At 43.6% G+C, this 12,805-nt stretch overlaps 1 non-coding gene and 1 pseudogene across 1 annotated transcript; both read left to right on the top strand.

Annotated features, from left to right (window-relative positions):
- The first annotated feature begins 5,806 nt into the window (after window positions 1-5,806).
- LOC118622415 lies at window positions 5,807-5,936 on the top strand. Its single transcript, XR_004958059.1, has one exon. It is a non-coding gene; the product is annotated as a small nucleolar RNA SNORA44 (small nucleolar RNA).
- A 4,814-nt stretch (window positions 5,937-10,750) lies between these two features.
- Window positions 10,751-11,286, top strand: LOC118619311 (annotated as a pseudogene).
- The last annotated feature ends 1,519 nt before the right edge of the window (window positions 11,287-12,805 follow it).

Below are 12,805 nucleotides of genomic sequence, written 5' to 3'. Positions count from 1 at the left end.
AGCTTTTCTCTCACAGGGCCAGCAGACAGCCACCATATCTGGGACCAACCTGGCTCACATTGTTTGCCCCTCCCCACTCAACTTTCAGGCCCACCCAAGCTGTTTGCAATGGCTTTACCATAAGATTGGCCTGTCTTTGTTCCTGCTTTAGATTTCCCTAAATTCTCCCAAACAAATAGCATCTGGTCTCAGCAAGCCCCATACCTCTCATTAAGTGGCCCGAGGTCCGGGACTAGAAGCAGTCAGCCTTGGTTCACAGCTTGGCTTTGCCTGGGCACCTCCAAGCCCAGCACAAGAAGCAGCCATCTGTAGATTGCTTTGTAGCTTATGCCTGGTAGCCCCAGGTAGAACACAGGCAGTGGCTACCTTGCCCCAGAACCAGCACACCCAGTGGACAACTATAGACCACATCGAAGCACCACTATCCAACCACCTCCACAAGTGACACACTCAATGAGTGGACTCAGTGAATACTAGAGCCCTGATGAAATAATTCTTACTCTGTGTGGTGGGCTCCTACACAGCTGATCCTCCAAGGGAGTCAGAGGCCAATAGTCAGTGGACACAGCCAGTCCTTGCAGCTGATCAGCCTGAGTAAATCCCTCTCATTGAAATGCCAATAGCAACCAATACACAATTATAACTGAAAGGTGTACAGTCCACATGAGGGGTACACCTCTAGGGCCCAGCTGGGGTGATCAAGGAGACTGTGCCCCTGGATCCTACAGGAAACCTACAATAGGTCACCCTAGGAAGCCTAGGAGGAATAGCAACTCTACCTAATACGTACAAACAAACACAGGAAGGCAGCCAAAATGAAGAGACAAGGAAACGTGTCCCAAATGAAAGAACAGAACAAAACTCCAGGAAAAGAACTAAACATAACAGAGACAAGCAATCTAACAGATGCAGAGTTCAAAACACTGTATAAGGATGTTCAACGAACTTAGTGATAACTTCAAGGAACTTAGAACATCAACAACATGAAAGAGGACCAGTCAGAAATGAAGGAGGCACTAAATGAAATAATAATTTACAGGGACTCAATAGTAGAATAAGTGAAGCCAAGAAGCAAACCATCAATTTGGAATATAAGGAAGCAAAAACACCCAATCAGAATAGCAAAAAGAAAAAAGAATCCAAAAAAAATAAGGATAGTGTAAGGGGCCTCTGGGACAACTTGAAGCATGCCCAACATTCACATCATGGGATTGCCTGAAGGAGGAGAGAGAGCAAGAAATTGAAAACCTATTTGAAAAAATGATAACAGAAAATTTCCCTAACTTGGTGAAGGAAACAGACATACAAGTCCAGGAAGCACAGAGTCCCAATTAAGATGAACCCAAATAGTCCTGCACCAAGACACATCATAATCAAAATGAAAGAGACTAAAGACAAAGAGAGAATCTTAAAAGCAGAAAGAGAAAAGCAGTTAGTTGTCTACCAGGGAGCTCCCATAAGACTGTCAGTTGGTTTCTCAAGAGAAACTTGGCAGGCAAGAAAGAAGTGGCAAGAAATATTTAAAGTGATGAAAAACAAGAAACTACAACCAAGATTACACAATCCTGCAAAGGTATCATTTAGAATCAATGGACATATAAAGAGTTTCCCAGACAAGAAAGAGCTAAAGGAGTTCATCACCATCAAACCAGTATTATATGAAATGTTGAAGTGTCTTTTTGAAGAAGATCAAAATATAAACAATAAAATGGCAATAATCACATATCTATTAACAACTGAATCTACAAACAAAATGAACAAGCAGAACAGAAACAGACTCATAGATACAGAGAACTTTTTGTTGGTCGGCAGATGGGAGGGGAGTTGTGGGGATGGGTGAAAAAGGCGAAGGGATTAAGAAGTATAAATTAATTGTTAGACTGACAAACCTCAAAGGGAAGGGAAATGGGGAGAGATAAACTAAAGAACTATATGCATATATGCATAACAATGGATGCAGACAATAGTGTGGGGAAGGCAGGATTGTGGTGGGAGTAGGGAGCAGTGGGTTGATAAGGGGAAAAGGGGGTGACATCTATAATACATTCAACAATAAAGATAAGTTTTTTTTAAAAAAAGAATAATGTGAACATTTCACAATCTAAGTCAAGTTTTGTGTTCTACACCTTAAATTTATTTAGTGCTATATGTTAATTATATTTTAATAATGAGAAAAAATAAAATAAAATGAACACTAAAATGAGTGCAGAAACTGAAATCATATTGTTTTCTGTGCCTGTGAGCACTGTTTACAACAGATGGGGATTAAACACTCAAATTCTAGATTTCTTCTGTCTTTAAAAAAATAATACTAAAGGGTCCAGACCATGTGGCTCAGTGGACTGAGCATCATCCCATGGACTGAGAGGTCTGGGTTCAATTCCCAGTCAGGGCACATGCCTGCGTTGCAGGCTTGATTCCCAGTAGGGGGTGTGCTGGAAGTAGCCGATCAATGTATCTCTCTCACATCAATTTTCTAGCTCTCTCTCCCTTCCTTTCTCTCAAAAAAAAAAAAAAAAAAAAAATCAATAAAAACATATTTAAATAATAATAACACTAAAGCAAAAATAGGAGAAATGACCATGACAATCAACCAAGGGACCCTTGCTACTTCCCCAGGGTACATCTGTCACCAAAGGCTGAAATCCTTGTCCCCTTTATTGTTCTTACATCAGCTAAGAGCATGTGTCTGTGTGTGTGTGCACATCTCTCAATAATTTTTAAAGGCTTTGTTTGTGCAGGGGTGAACTCCATGTTGGTTTCTAAATATATGATCCTTCTAAGTAATATCCAGAAACATAAGGAGTGATTACCTTTTGTTAATTATGGAACTTTTTTGAAATGATGGAACTATTTTTATAGGTAATACCTATTTTTGACCAGGTACATATTACATGCACATACATTATGTAATGTAATTTTCACAGCAATCCACTGAGCATACATTATTCTTCCAGTTTACAAATGAAGACACTGAGGTTCTGGGATGTTAAACAAATTACCAAGTTACTGCTACATATTGAATATTTGTGTCCCCCAATTTGATACCTTAATCCCCAGTGTGATGGTATAAAGAGGTGGGCCTTGGGAGGGAATTAGGTGATGAGGGAGTCCTCATGAATGAGATTAGTGCCCTTACAAGAACAGACACAAGAAAGATGATCTCTCTTGGCCATATAAGGACACAGCAAGAAGGCAGCCATCTGCAAGCCAGGAGGAGAGCCCTCACCAGGAACCAAATCAGCCAGCACCTTGATCTTGACCTCCCAACCTCCACAAATGTGAGAAATATGTGTCTTCCAAGCTGGATAAGACAGTTACACACACAGTAAGTATTGGAGCAAGGACTTGATACAAAGTCAGTACCCTTTCTACCACACCAGACTGCATCCCAGCAGCACCTTAGCTTGACCAACCTCAGTCTGGCCATGACAATCACAAGAATATCCTCATGTGTGTGTAGCTCCTAGAGGTGAAAAAGAACTTTCACGTCCATCACTTACTTTGGAGTGTGTTGTAAAAAACAGGATCCGGAATCTTTAGACCTCAAATGCTAGATCCTAATATCCACTGTACAAACCCATCATTGCATATTGTTTCTAACAGAAACAAACTGATGAAACAAACATTGAACTCAGTGTCCCTGAGGACGCAGGGACATTGACATTCTTTTATACCCTCACTGAACATGTACATAGCATAAAGTTTCTGGAGAATTATTTTGTAATAAAAGTTTTAAAAGTCCACAATCTTTGCCCGGCTGGTATTGCTCAGTGATTGAGCATCAACCCATGCACCAAGAGGTCACTGGTTCAATTCCTGGTCAGGGGGGGTATGCAGGAGGCAGCCAATCAATGTTCTCTCTCATCGATGTTTCTATCTCTCTTCCTCTCCCTTCCTCTCTCTCCAAAATCCATAAAGAAAAAAAATGTTTTAATGTTAAAAAAATAAATGAAAGTCCACAATCTCTGCTTCCAATACTATATTTTAAGAAAAGAGAGAGAAATGTACAGAAAGATTAATAAAAGCGATATTCATTACAAGATACTAAATAAGAGTAAAAAGTTGAGCCCTGGCCAGTTTGGCTCAGCGGTTGGAGCGTCGACCTGCGGTACAGAGAGACCCGGGTTCAGTTCCCGCTAAGGGCACATACCTCCGTTGCAGTTTGTCCCCGGCCCTGGTTGGTCGTGAGGGTGGCAGCCACTCGATGTGTCCCTTCACATCGATGTTTCTCTCTCTCTCCCTCCTGCTCTATCTGAACAAAAAATGGGAAAATGTCCTCGGGTGAGGATAAAAAAAAAAAAAAGAGTAAAAAGTTGAAAATAACCTAAAATCCATAAAATCATTAATTGATTAAATAGATCATCTATGCATATATGTGTGTGTATACACAATTTCTTTGGTGTCTTCAAATGTAGGAATTATGTCTTAGTCGTGTCTGTACCCCCATCTTCAGTTATAGTGCCTAACACAAAGTAATAGCTGAATAAGTGTTCATTAATTAAATAAATAAATCACTAACCTTCCAGTCCCCAAGTCAGATTATCACATTTATCCCTTGGCCCTTCTTGTATTAATTAGATCAAGAGAAATATCGTAGCAAGGGTGCATAGCACTACTTTGCTTTGCTTCCTCTTTTTCCAGGAGTGCGCTCAATCCCTGCATCCTGGAGATCATCACATCCAACCTCCTCTATTCACTCCTCCATATCACTCAGCAAAGACATGATGGCCGAGGAAAAAAAGTCCCATGTCATTGAGCTCTTAGGGAATCTGGACAAAGCCAGGAATGAAGCCATATGTCCATTCTCTTGACCACCTGTGCCATCTCATCCTCAGTGTAACTATGGGCATGTGGATCTGATCAAGGTTCTTGGTCAGAGTCATCTGTCCCCTGTGCACCAAACTCCACATAAAGTGGCAATTCAGAATCCCCATCAGGATTGCCATCCAGTCTAATCGATGTTCACAAAGGGCCAGGCCCTGTGAAAACAAAGGGGAATGCTGCTGCCTCTGAGCTCTGCCAACTATTGGCTGTGTGGAGGACAGGGTGATGGCAGCCTGCCCATCCTGGTGAGCTGATGTGAAAGGACCAAGAAAAGCATGGTCAGGCAAAGCCACCCCCCACCCCGCCTATAACACTATTGGAAATGCCCAAACACTCTGACTCATTGATTCTACTCCAAGAAATGTATTCTACAGAAACACTTATACACACACAAAAGTATATGCAAAAGTATATTGATCACAACAGTGTTTGTTTTAGCAAAAAAGGAATCACAAACAAGTTAAATGTAAAGTAATAGAAAACGACATAATATGAAATACTACCTAACTATAAAAAGACCATATAACCCTCATGTAGCACTCATATGACATGCATGCCAAGATCTGTTCTAAGTATGTTACATGTGTGAAATCATTTAGTCTTCCAATGAAAGAGGTTACTTTTATTAACCCCACTCTATAAGAGAAGGAACTAAAGCACAGAGCAGTTAGGTCAGGATCACTCAGCTAGTATGTGATGGATAAGGAAGATGATATGAGTCTACCACACTATTAACAACATAATCATATGATACCAAAATGTGAGCAGGATCCCAAGTCAGCTATGTGGCCAGTACAATGCATGACCACCAGCAAGAATTTTAATGTCCTGTGATAGAAAGATATAATGCAATGTATTGATGTACTATTAAGTGAAAAGAAGGAGAGATTGCAGAACAATCTACATATTCCCAATTTTACTTTTTGAAAATGTAGGCAAAAATAAGTGCATAAACACAAACATCTAAACATGCTCACCACAGCATGTTTCCAGGGCTGTGGCTAGTTGTAGCCATGGGGTTTCCAGCTGCTTACGAGGGCAACCTGGAGACACTTTGACAGCTCAGGTTAGCATAATACCTGCAGCTGCCACTCGTCTTTTCTGCAATATAATAAACAAACAAATAAATAAATAAAAATAAACATGCTCACCAAATGGTTAATAGTGGCTACCTCTGGGAACGAGACAGGAATGGGTGGTATGGAGTCTAGGAAAATTGTCACAATCTGTCTTAGACCCTTCTATTTATTTAAGTTTTATGAGCATGTATTCCTTTGGTTGAAAAGAGAAAATAAATAAGGAAAAAAGAATCACCCAGGGAAGGCCCTATGTGAGCAAGGCCAGCATAGGGGATCTGCTCCCCAATATAGGGACTTCACTTACAAAGAGGCAGAGTCCAAAAAGGTACAACTTTAACACATGAGCCCCAAGTAGAAATGCTGCTGGCCGTGCGTTCAAGCAGCCACGTGTTCAACTTCAGTGCTGCTCACCCAGCCGTTGCTCGGTGTGTAGGACAGTATGCTTCAGCGGGAAGAGCTCTGCGGTGGGCTCGAAGGCTGGGTTGGGATCCCAACTCTACCTCTCATAGCTATATAACCTTGGCTACTCAGCTCTTTGGGCCTCAGTTTCATGTTCTGTAAAATATAAATAATAACAACTACTGCACAATGTTGTTCTGACATTAACTGAGAAGAAGCGCTTATGTCGAGCTCAGTGCTCATTTCATAGGTATATGATTGATGCCAGTTAAAGGTGACTACATTGGTCACAGAACTAGAACCCAGTCTACTGACCCCTAATCCAATGTTCTTTCCATTAAACCCCATTGTCCTTTTTGCATAGGTCTGGGCTTGGATCAGAAGAGGCAAAATAAGACAAGGTCAGCCAGACCACATCCACATGGGGCCATGTTCAAAATGCCCTTGGACTTGTGCTCTTCAGACCTCCAACTTGGTTACCTTGAAGATTTTTCTTGAAAGAAACTATAGCAGAAACTGCTATTCCCAGGATGAAGAATACGCTTTAGAAACCTTGGTGATTAATAGTGTGGTACCTACCTTGGCAACTCATGACCAAGCTTTTTACAGTTGTCCTACTGTGCCATGTGGCTTCATTGCATAATATTGACCAAGTCCTTTAATCTTTCTGTCTCAATTTTCTCTTCTACAACAGAAGGATAAATAATCTCTGTCTCCTTTCTAACAAGGTTTTCTGAGAGGATCAAATGACAGGATGGAGATAGACATCTATGAAAGAGACTGCCAATTATTCACCACTCTCCATTCTCCCCTCTTTCCCTTGGCAGTGACACTCCAACTAAACACACACCACCCAGCCGGAGACTGCAGTGTCCAGCCTCCATAGCAGCTACATGTGGCCAGGCAACCTTTGCTTGCCAGCGGAATACAAAGAGAAATTATATCTGCAATCCTCAGGCCATGCCTTTAAAAAGGAGCTCTTTGCCCTAGTTTACCCTTTCCTTCGTCCTGCAAATTGGATTTGGCTTGTTGGTGATGAGTCATATTTGACCTTAGAGGATGGTGGATGAACAAAATAAAAGATGTCTTGGTCTTGTACAACCTCATGAAGCAGAGCTCCCTATCACCCCTGGGCCCCCTACCAGCTTATTTTTCTAAGGGAGAAAGAAATAATCCTTCTATTTTATTAAATCCACTGTTATTTTGTTCTCTAATACAGCAGCTGAATCAATATCTTAACTATTGTAGCATCCTTTGGATATACAAAGTGTCATGCCAAGATGTGTATTGTCCTTATATTAATTACATCTGCTATTTTGATTGGACAACATGCGTTGTCACATAGCAGCCACGATCTTATTCCCAGGACCACAACTCCTGCTCCTGCAGGTGCAGAGGCTGCACCGCCTCACCATCCGTTGTCTTACATTCACGTGTGAGGGTTGCTCCTAGCGCCCCTCTGGCACAGTTCCTTCTGTTTCTATATCAAGAATCCCTGGTAACGTTCTTTCTTAAAAAAACTAAACTTTCAGTTGAGCATTTGGAAACTTGGCACATACCAGGTCACAGCCCCTGTGATAACTAGCCTCACATGAGATGTCTTCCTCAACCTGACTCGGAGCAAAGAGACCACAGTTTACTTCTAAATAGCCTTCAACCAAGCCAGCTAAACATTGCAATTGCAAAGGTTGCTTGAGGCTGATATTTTTTGTTTATTTTTATATTTGTTATTAAATTTATTGGGGTGACATTGGTTAAGATTATATAGGTTTCAAGTGTACATTTCTATGATACATGATCTGTATATTGCATTGTGTATCCACCGTCTAAAGTCAAATTATCTTCTGCCATCAAATTTTTGGCCTCCTTTACCCTTTACTACCCTCTCACCCCCTTCCCTCTGGTAACCACCATACTGTTGTCTGTGTCTATGAGTTTCAGTTTTATATCCCACATATAAGTGAAATCGTATGGTTCTTAGCTTTTTCTGACTTATTTTACTTAGCATGATATTCCCAAAGTCTATCCATGGTGTCGCAAATGGCAGTAGTTCCTCTTTTCTTATGGCTGAGTAGTATTCCACTGTATATATGTACCGCATCTTCTTTATCCAATCATCTATCAAAGGATGATTGTTTCCATGTCTTGGCCACCATGAATAATGCCACATGTATCTTTGTGAATAAATGTTTTTAAATTTTGAGGGGGCAGGGGTGGGGTGGAGGGAGTCAGTATTGAAGAGGGGACATCTGTAATACTTTTAACAATAAAAATAATTTTTTTTAAATGGTTTCAAATTTTTCAGGTAGATACCCTGAAGAGGGATTGTTGGATCATATGGTAAGCCTATTCTTAATTTCTTGAGGAACCTCCATACTGTTTTCCATAGTGGCTGTACCAGTTTACATTCCCACCAGTAGTGAACAAGGGTTCCTTATTCTCCACAACCTCCCCAAAACTTGTTATTACCTGTATTATTATAAATAGCCATCCTAACAGGTGTGCCATTGAAGTTTTGATTTGTATTTCCCTAATAGCTAGTGAAGTTAAGTATCTTTCCATTTATCTATTGGCCACTTGTATGTCTTCTTGGGAGAAGTATCTGTTCAGGTCCTCTGCGCATTCTTTAATTGGAGTGTTTATTTGGTGTTGAGTTGTATGAGTTCTTTATATATTTTGGATATTAACCCCTTGTCAGAGCTGTTTGCAAATTCCTTCTCCCATTCAGTTGGTCACCTTTTTGTTTTGTTGGTGGTTTCTTTTGCTGTGCAGAAGCTTTTTAGTTTGATATAGTCCCATTTATTTATTTTTGCTTTTACATCCCTTGCCTTTGGGGTCAAATTCATAAAATGTTCTCTAAGACCAAGGTCCATAAGTTTAGCGCCTGTTTTCTTCTATGCAATTTATTGTTTCAGATCTTATATCTAGGTCTTTGATCCATTTTGAATTACTTTTTGTACATGGGGAAAAACTGTAGTTTAGTTTCATTCTTTTGCACGTGGCTTTCCAATTTTCCCAGCACCATTCATTGAGGAGACTTTCCTTTCTCCATTTGCTTTTGTTTCTTAATGCACACACACAGAGATGAATTTGCCATGTCTGCTTTGGGGGGAAAGTGCATGGAGAAACAACTAAGAGGCATGAGTATCGAGGATGTTTACTTCTCCCGTCTCATTTCTCCTCAGACCATCTTGCACTCTATGACCAGCAATCCTGAAAGACATGTAGTTTCCAAATTCACATGCTCTCCCACAGCTTAGGACTTGTACCCTTCACCATCCCCGTCCATCCCTCCGTCTCTCAGTTTGAACACCCACCCTCCCACAAGCCTTTTCTGACCCTCTAACACTGGTCAAGCAGCATGCATCACTCTGACTGCTCTGTATTAGAATCACCTCTCTACTTGTCAGTAGCCCCACTTGAACTATAAGCATCTACACCTCTGTACATCTGACTTTGAGTGTGGGGTCTGGCACAAAGTACACACTCACTAAATATTGGCTGAATGAATGAAGGCATCATGTCCTTTACCAAGGCCTTGGCACTTCTTGCTCCACACGGAGAAAGAGGCAGCAGGCCTTGCTAAATAAGGTGGTCCACTGATGGGACCACACTACCTCCGGCAATGTCCACACACAATGCATTTTAGAAACCCGTGGAAGTCTTGTTCCGAGCCTGGCAGGCAGCCTGAAAAACAAAACTTGGCCCTACTGGATGTGATGCTCATGGTCAGAAAATCTTGTCCACCGGGGCTGAGGGATCCTGTATCCACACATGTCTGTTCGAATACTTAAAAATGAATTTCTCCCTTTAGAGCAAAGTGCACCCCCCCCTACTACCTCAGCAGCAGGGGAACAATAAGGTAGTGGCCCTGCTCAAGATTTACTCAGACCTGTTTAGAGTTACGCTTAGTTCTTGCTGACTACATTGCAACTGGTTAGGCATTTTTAACAAGAACTGTTTCCGTGGGTGGTGGGTTTGCAAATGTGCTACTGTAATGGCCATGTGTATTAGCTCTGTTTTCAAGGTCCCAGGTTATGTCTCCACCTAGTCTGATGTTTATTTAGTGCTCATTATCAGAAGGAGCAATAAGCCCCTTAGCTTTCCACAGACAGCTCTCTAACCATGAGGCCCATCAGCCAGCACGCGGCCCTGGAGCTCCTGCTGAGCAGAGAAGAATCCCAGGTGTGACCCCTCGGTCCCGGTCCCGCAGGAGTTCCTGAAATTGGAGGTTGGTGGCAGGGCAAACATATCCAAAACAGCTCTCGTGCGAAATCTGTTCTGCAAGTTAGAGGCAGGCCCTGCTGAGGCAGGAGGAGGGCTCCGAGCCCATGGCCTGACGGGACTTAACACGCAGACATCGCCCCCGCGGCCCCACGCGACCCACACCCACTCACTCATCCACCTACACGCCGCCTCCTCCACCCTGAGCAGATCCGCGGAGGATGATGCACACCCAGGACAGCAGTATTTTGCCTGTGAGTAACTGACCCCAGCTGCAGGCACATTGTGTCACGGCCTCTGTGATGCTCCTGATGCCCCTGGCCCACTGTCGATGAGCCCCCGGTGGGCGAGGGGTGGCAGGGATCCCGCTCTCTCAGCTCTGGTATATAAGGACCAGAAGCTCACTGTGACCCAACCTCACATCGTCCACTTCCAGCATGAGGTCACCGAGGCGAAGGTCTCTTCTTGGGCTGCAGTCCTGTGCAGCCAGAGCCTGGTTGTAGAAATCCCCGATGGCTTATTAGCTGTTAGGAGCCAAGAAGGATTACTAGCACTGCTGAAGTCTGCTGGAGGGAAGATGAAAGTAGCTATGTCTTCATCTGCTTCAGGGAGGCCGGGAAGACAGCTCCACTCCTGTACGCCCTTCAGCTTCTTGGGCTTTGAGATTGCACGTCCAGGCCGTCCCCGTGTACCCTCTCGGCCGGATGTGATGTTCACGGTGTACCCCCTGCACCAGAACTTGTCCGATGAGGACTAACGGTCAGAGGATGCTTTGCCCGAGAGCCACAGTGGGAAGGTAGGCAGCCCTGGGACAGAGGGGGGCTCCTTGCTGTCTAGGGAGGGACGCTGAGGGGCTCAGGGTGAGGGTTGCCTATTGTGTTCTTGGAGGTGACACATTGAAGTTGTTTTCCATAAAGAACAGTATAAACATATTGTTCACATGTAATCACCAACAGTAAATGAAGATGTGTATGAACTGGCATAGATGCTTTTTAAACTGCACTGCGTGATGGGCCCTATCTAGCCTAGGGGGAGGACATTGCGGTGGGGGGGACTATCTGGGTCCCCGCAAGGCCCGGAGGGCTGGAGGGCAGTGCTCTCAGTCTCAGGCTCCCCAGCTGCTGGGCTTTCTCTTTTGTTTTTTAAGACTTGTGTATTTTCTCTCCTTGCTTCCTGTTACCCCAGGGGCTCCTGAATACAGGCATTTCAGCCCTGTGCATCAGGGTCCTTGAGCTGTTTTTTTCTGTTCGTTTGTTTTGGGGGGTTTATTATTCTTTTTTTTATACTCACCCGAGGACATTTTTGCATTTATTCTCAGATAGAGCGAGAGGAAGAGAGGGAAGAAGAGAGAGAGAGAAACATCGATGTGAGAGAGACACATCGACTGGTTGCCACCCACACGACCCCAACTGGGACGGGGACAAACTGCAACCGAACCCGGGTCTCTCTGGACCTCAGGCCAACACTCTAACCACTGAGCCAAACCGGCCAGGGCTGAGCTGTTTTTGATACTCCACCTGGGCTTCTCTGTGCACATTTGTGTCTGGTCTGGAGAAAGGAGGTCTGACTGCTACTTCTTTACAGTTTAGTGTTATTCTGGCATTTGCATTATCAGTGTGTATTTATTTATTTATTTATTTATTATCCTCATCCGAGGACATTCTTCCATTTTTTGTTCAGATCGAGTGGGAGGGAGGGAGGGGGAGAGAGAGAGAGAGAGAGAGAGAGAGAGAGAGAGAAAGAGAGAAACATCAATGTGAAAGGGACACATTGAGTGGCTGCCACCCGCACAACCAACCAGGGCCAGGGACAAACTGCAACCAACGTACATGCCCTTAGCAGGAACCAAACCCGGGTCTCTCTGGACCACAGGCCAACGCTCTGACCGCTGAGCCAAACCGGCCAGGGCTATCAATGCATTTTAAATAGGGGAATTGAAGTTCACTCCCACCACCAGGGCTTTTTGGAGGGGGTGCCTGGGCCTTAAAAGAGACCAGCCAAACTCCAGTTCTCAGAACACGGCCAGTTCTTGCTACTGGCTGTAGGTCCAGGGCCTTGCATGTCTCCTGCCTAGGGTCACAAAGAGCAGAGAGGAAGAGGAATAGCATCTCAGGGCCTGGGAGTTGAGGGGGAGAATCTGTTCTTAAGGACTGGATGCCTCTGCCTGGCTGAGCATAGTGCTAACTGCACAGCCCCTCATCCCCCCTCTGACAGTTCTGAACAGTGCCTGAGCCCCTGCTCCATGGGGCCTCGGGGTGGGACAGGGTTGTAAAGGT

The sequence above is a fragment of the Molossus molossus genome, unplaced genomic scaffold (assembly GCF_014108415.1).
Source record: "Molossus molossus isolate mMolMol1 unplaced genomic scaffold, mMolMol1.p scaffold_m16_p_1, whole genome shotgun sequence".
Taxonomy (NCBI): domain Eukaryota; kingdom Metazoa; phylum Chordata; class Mammalia; order Chiroptera; family Molossidae; genus Molossus; species Molossus molossus.
Note: the sequence above shows the minus strand (reverse complement) of the source record. Positions and strands in the feature narration are given on the sequence as shown.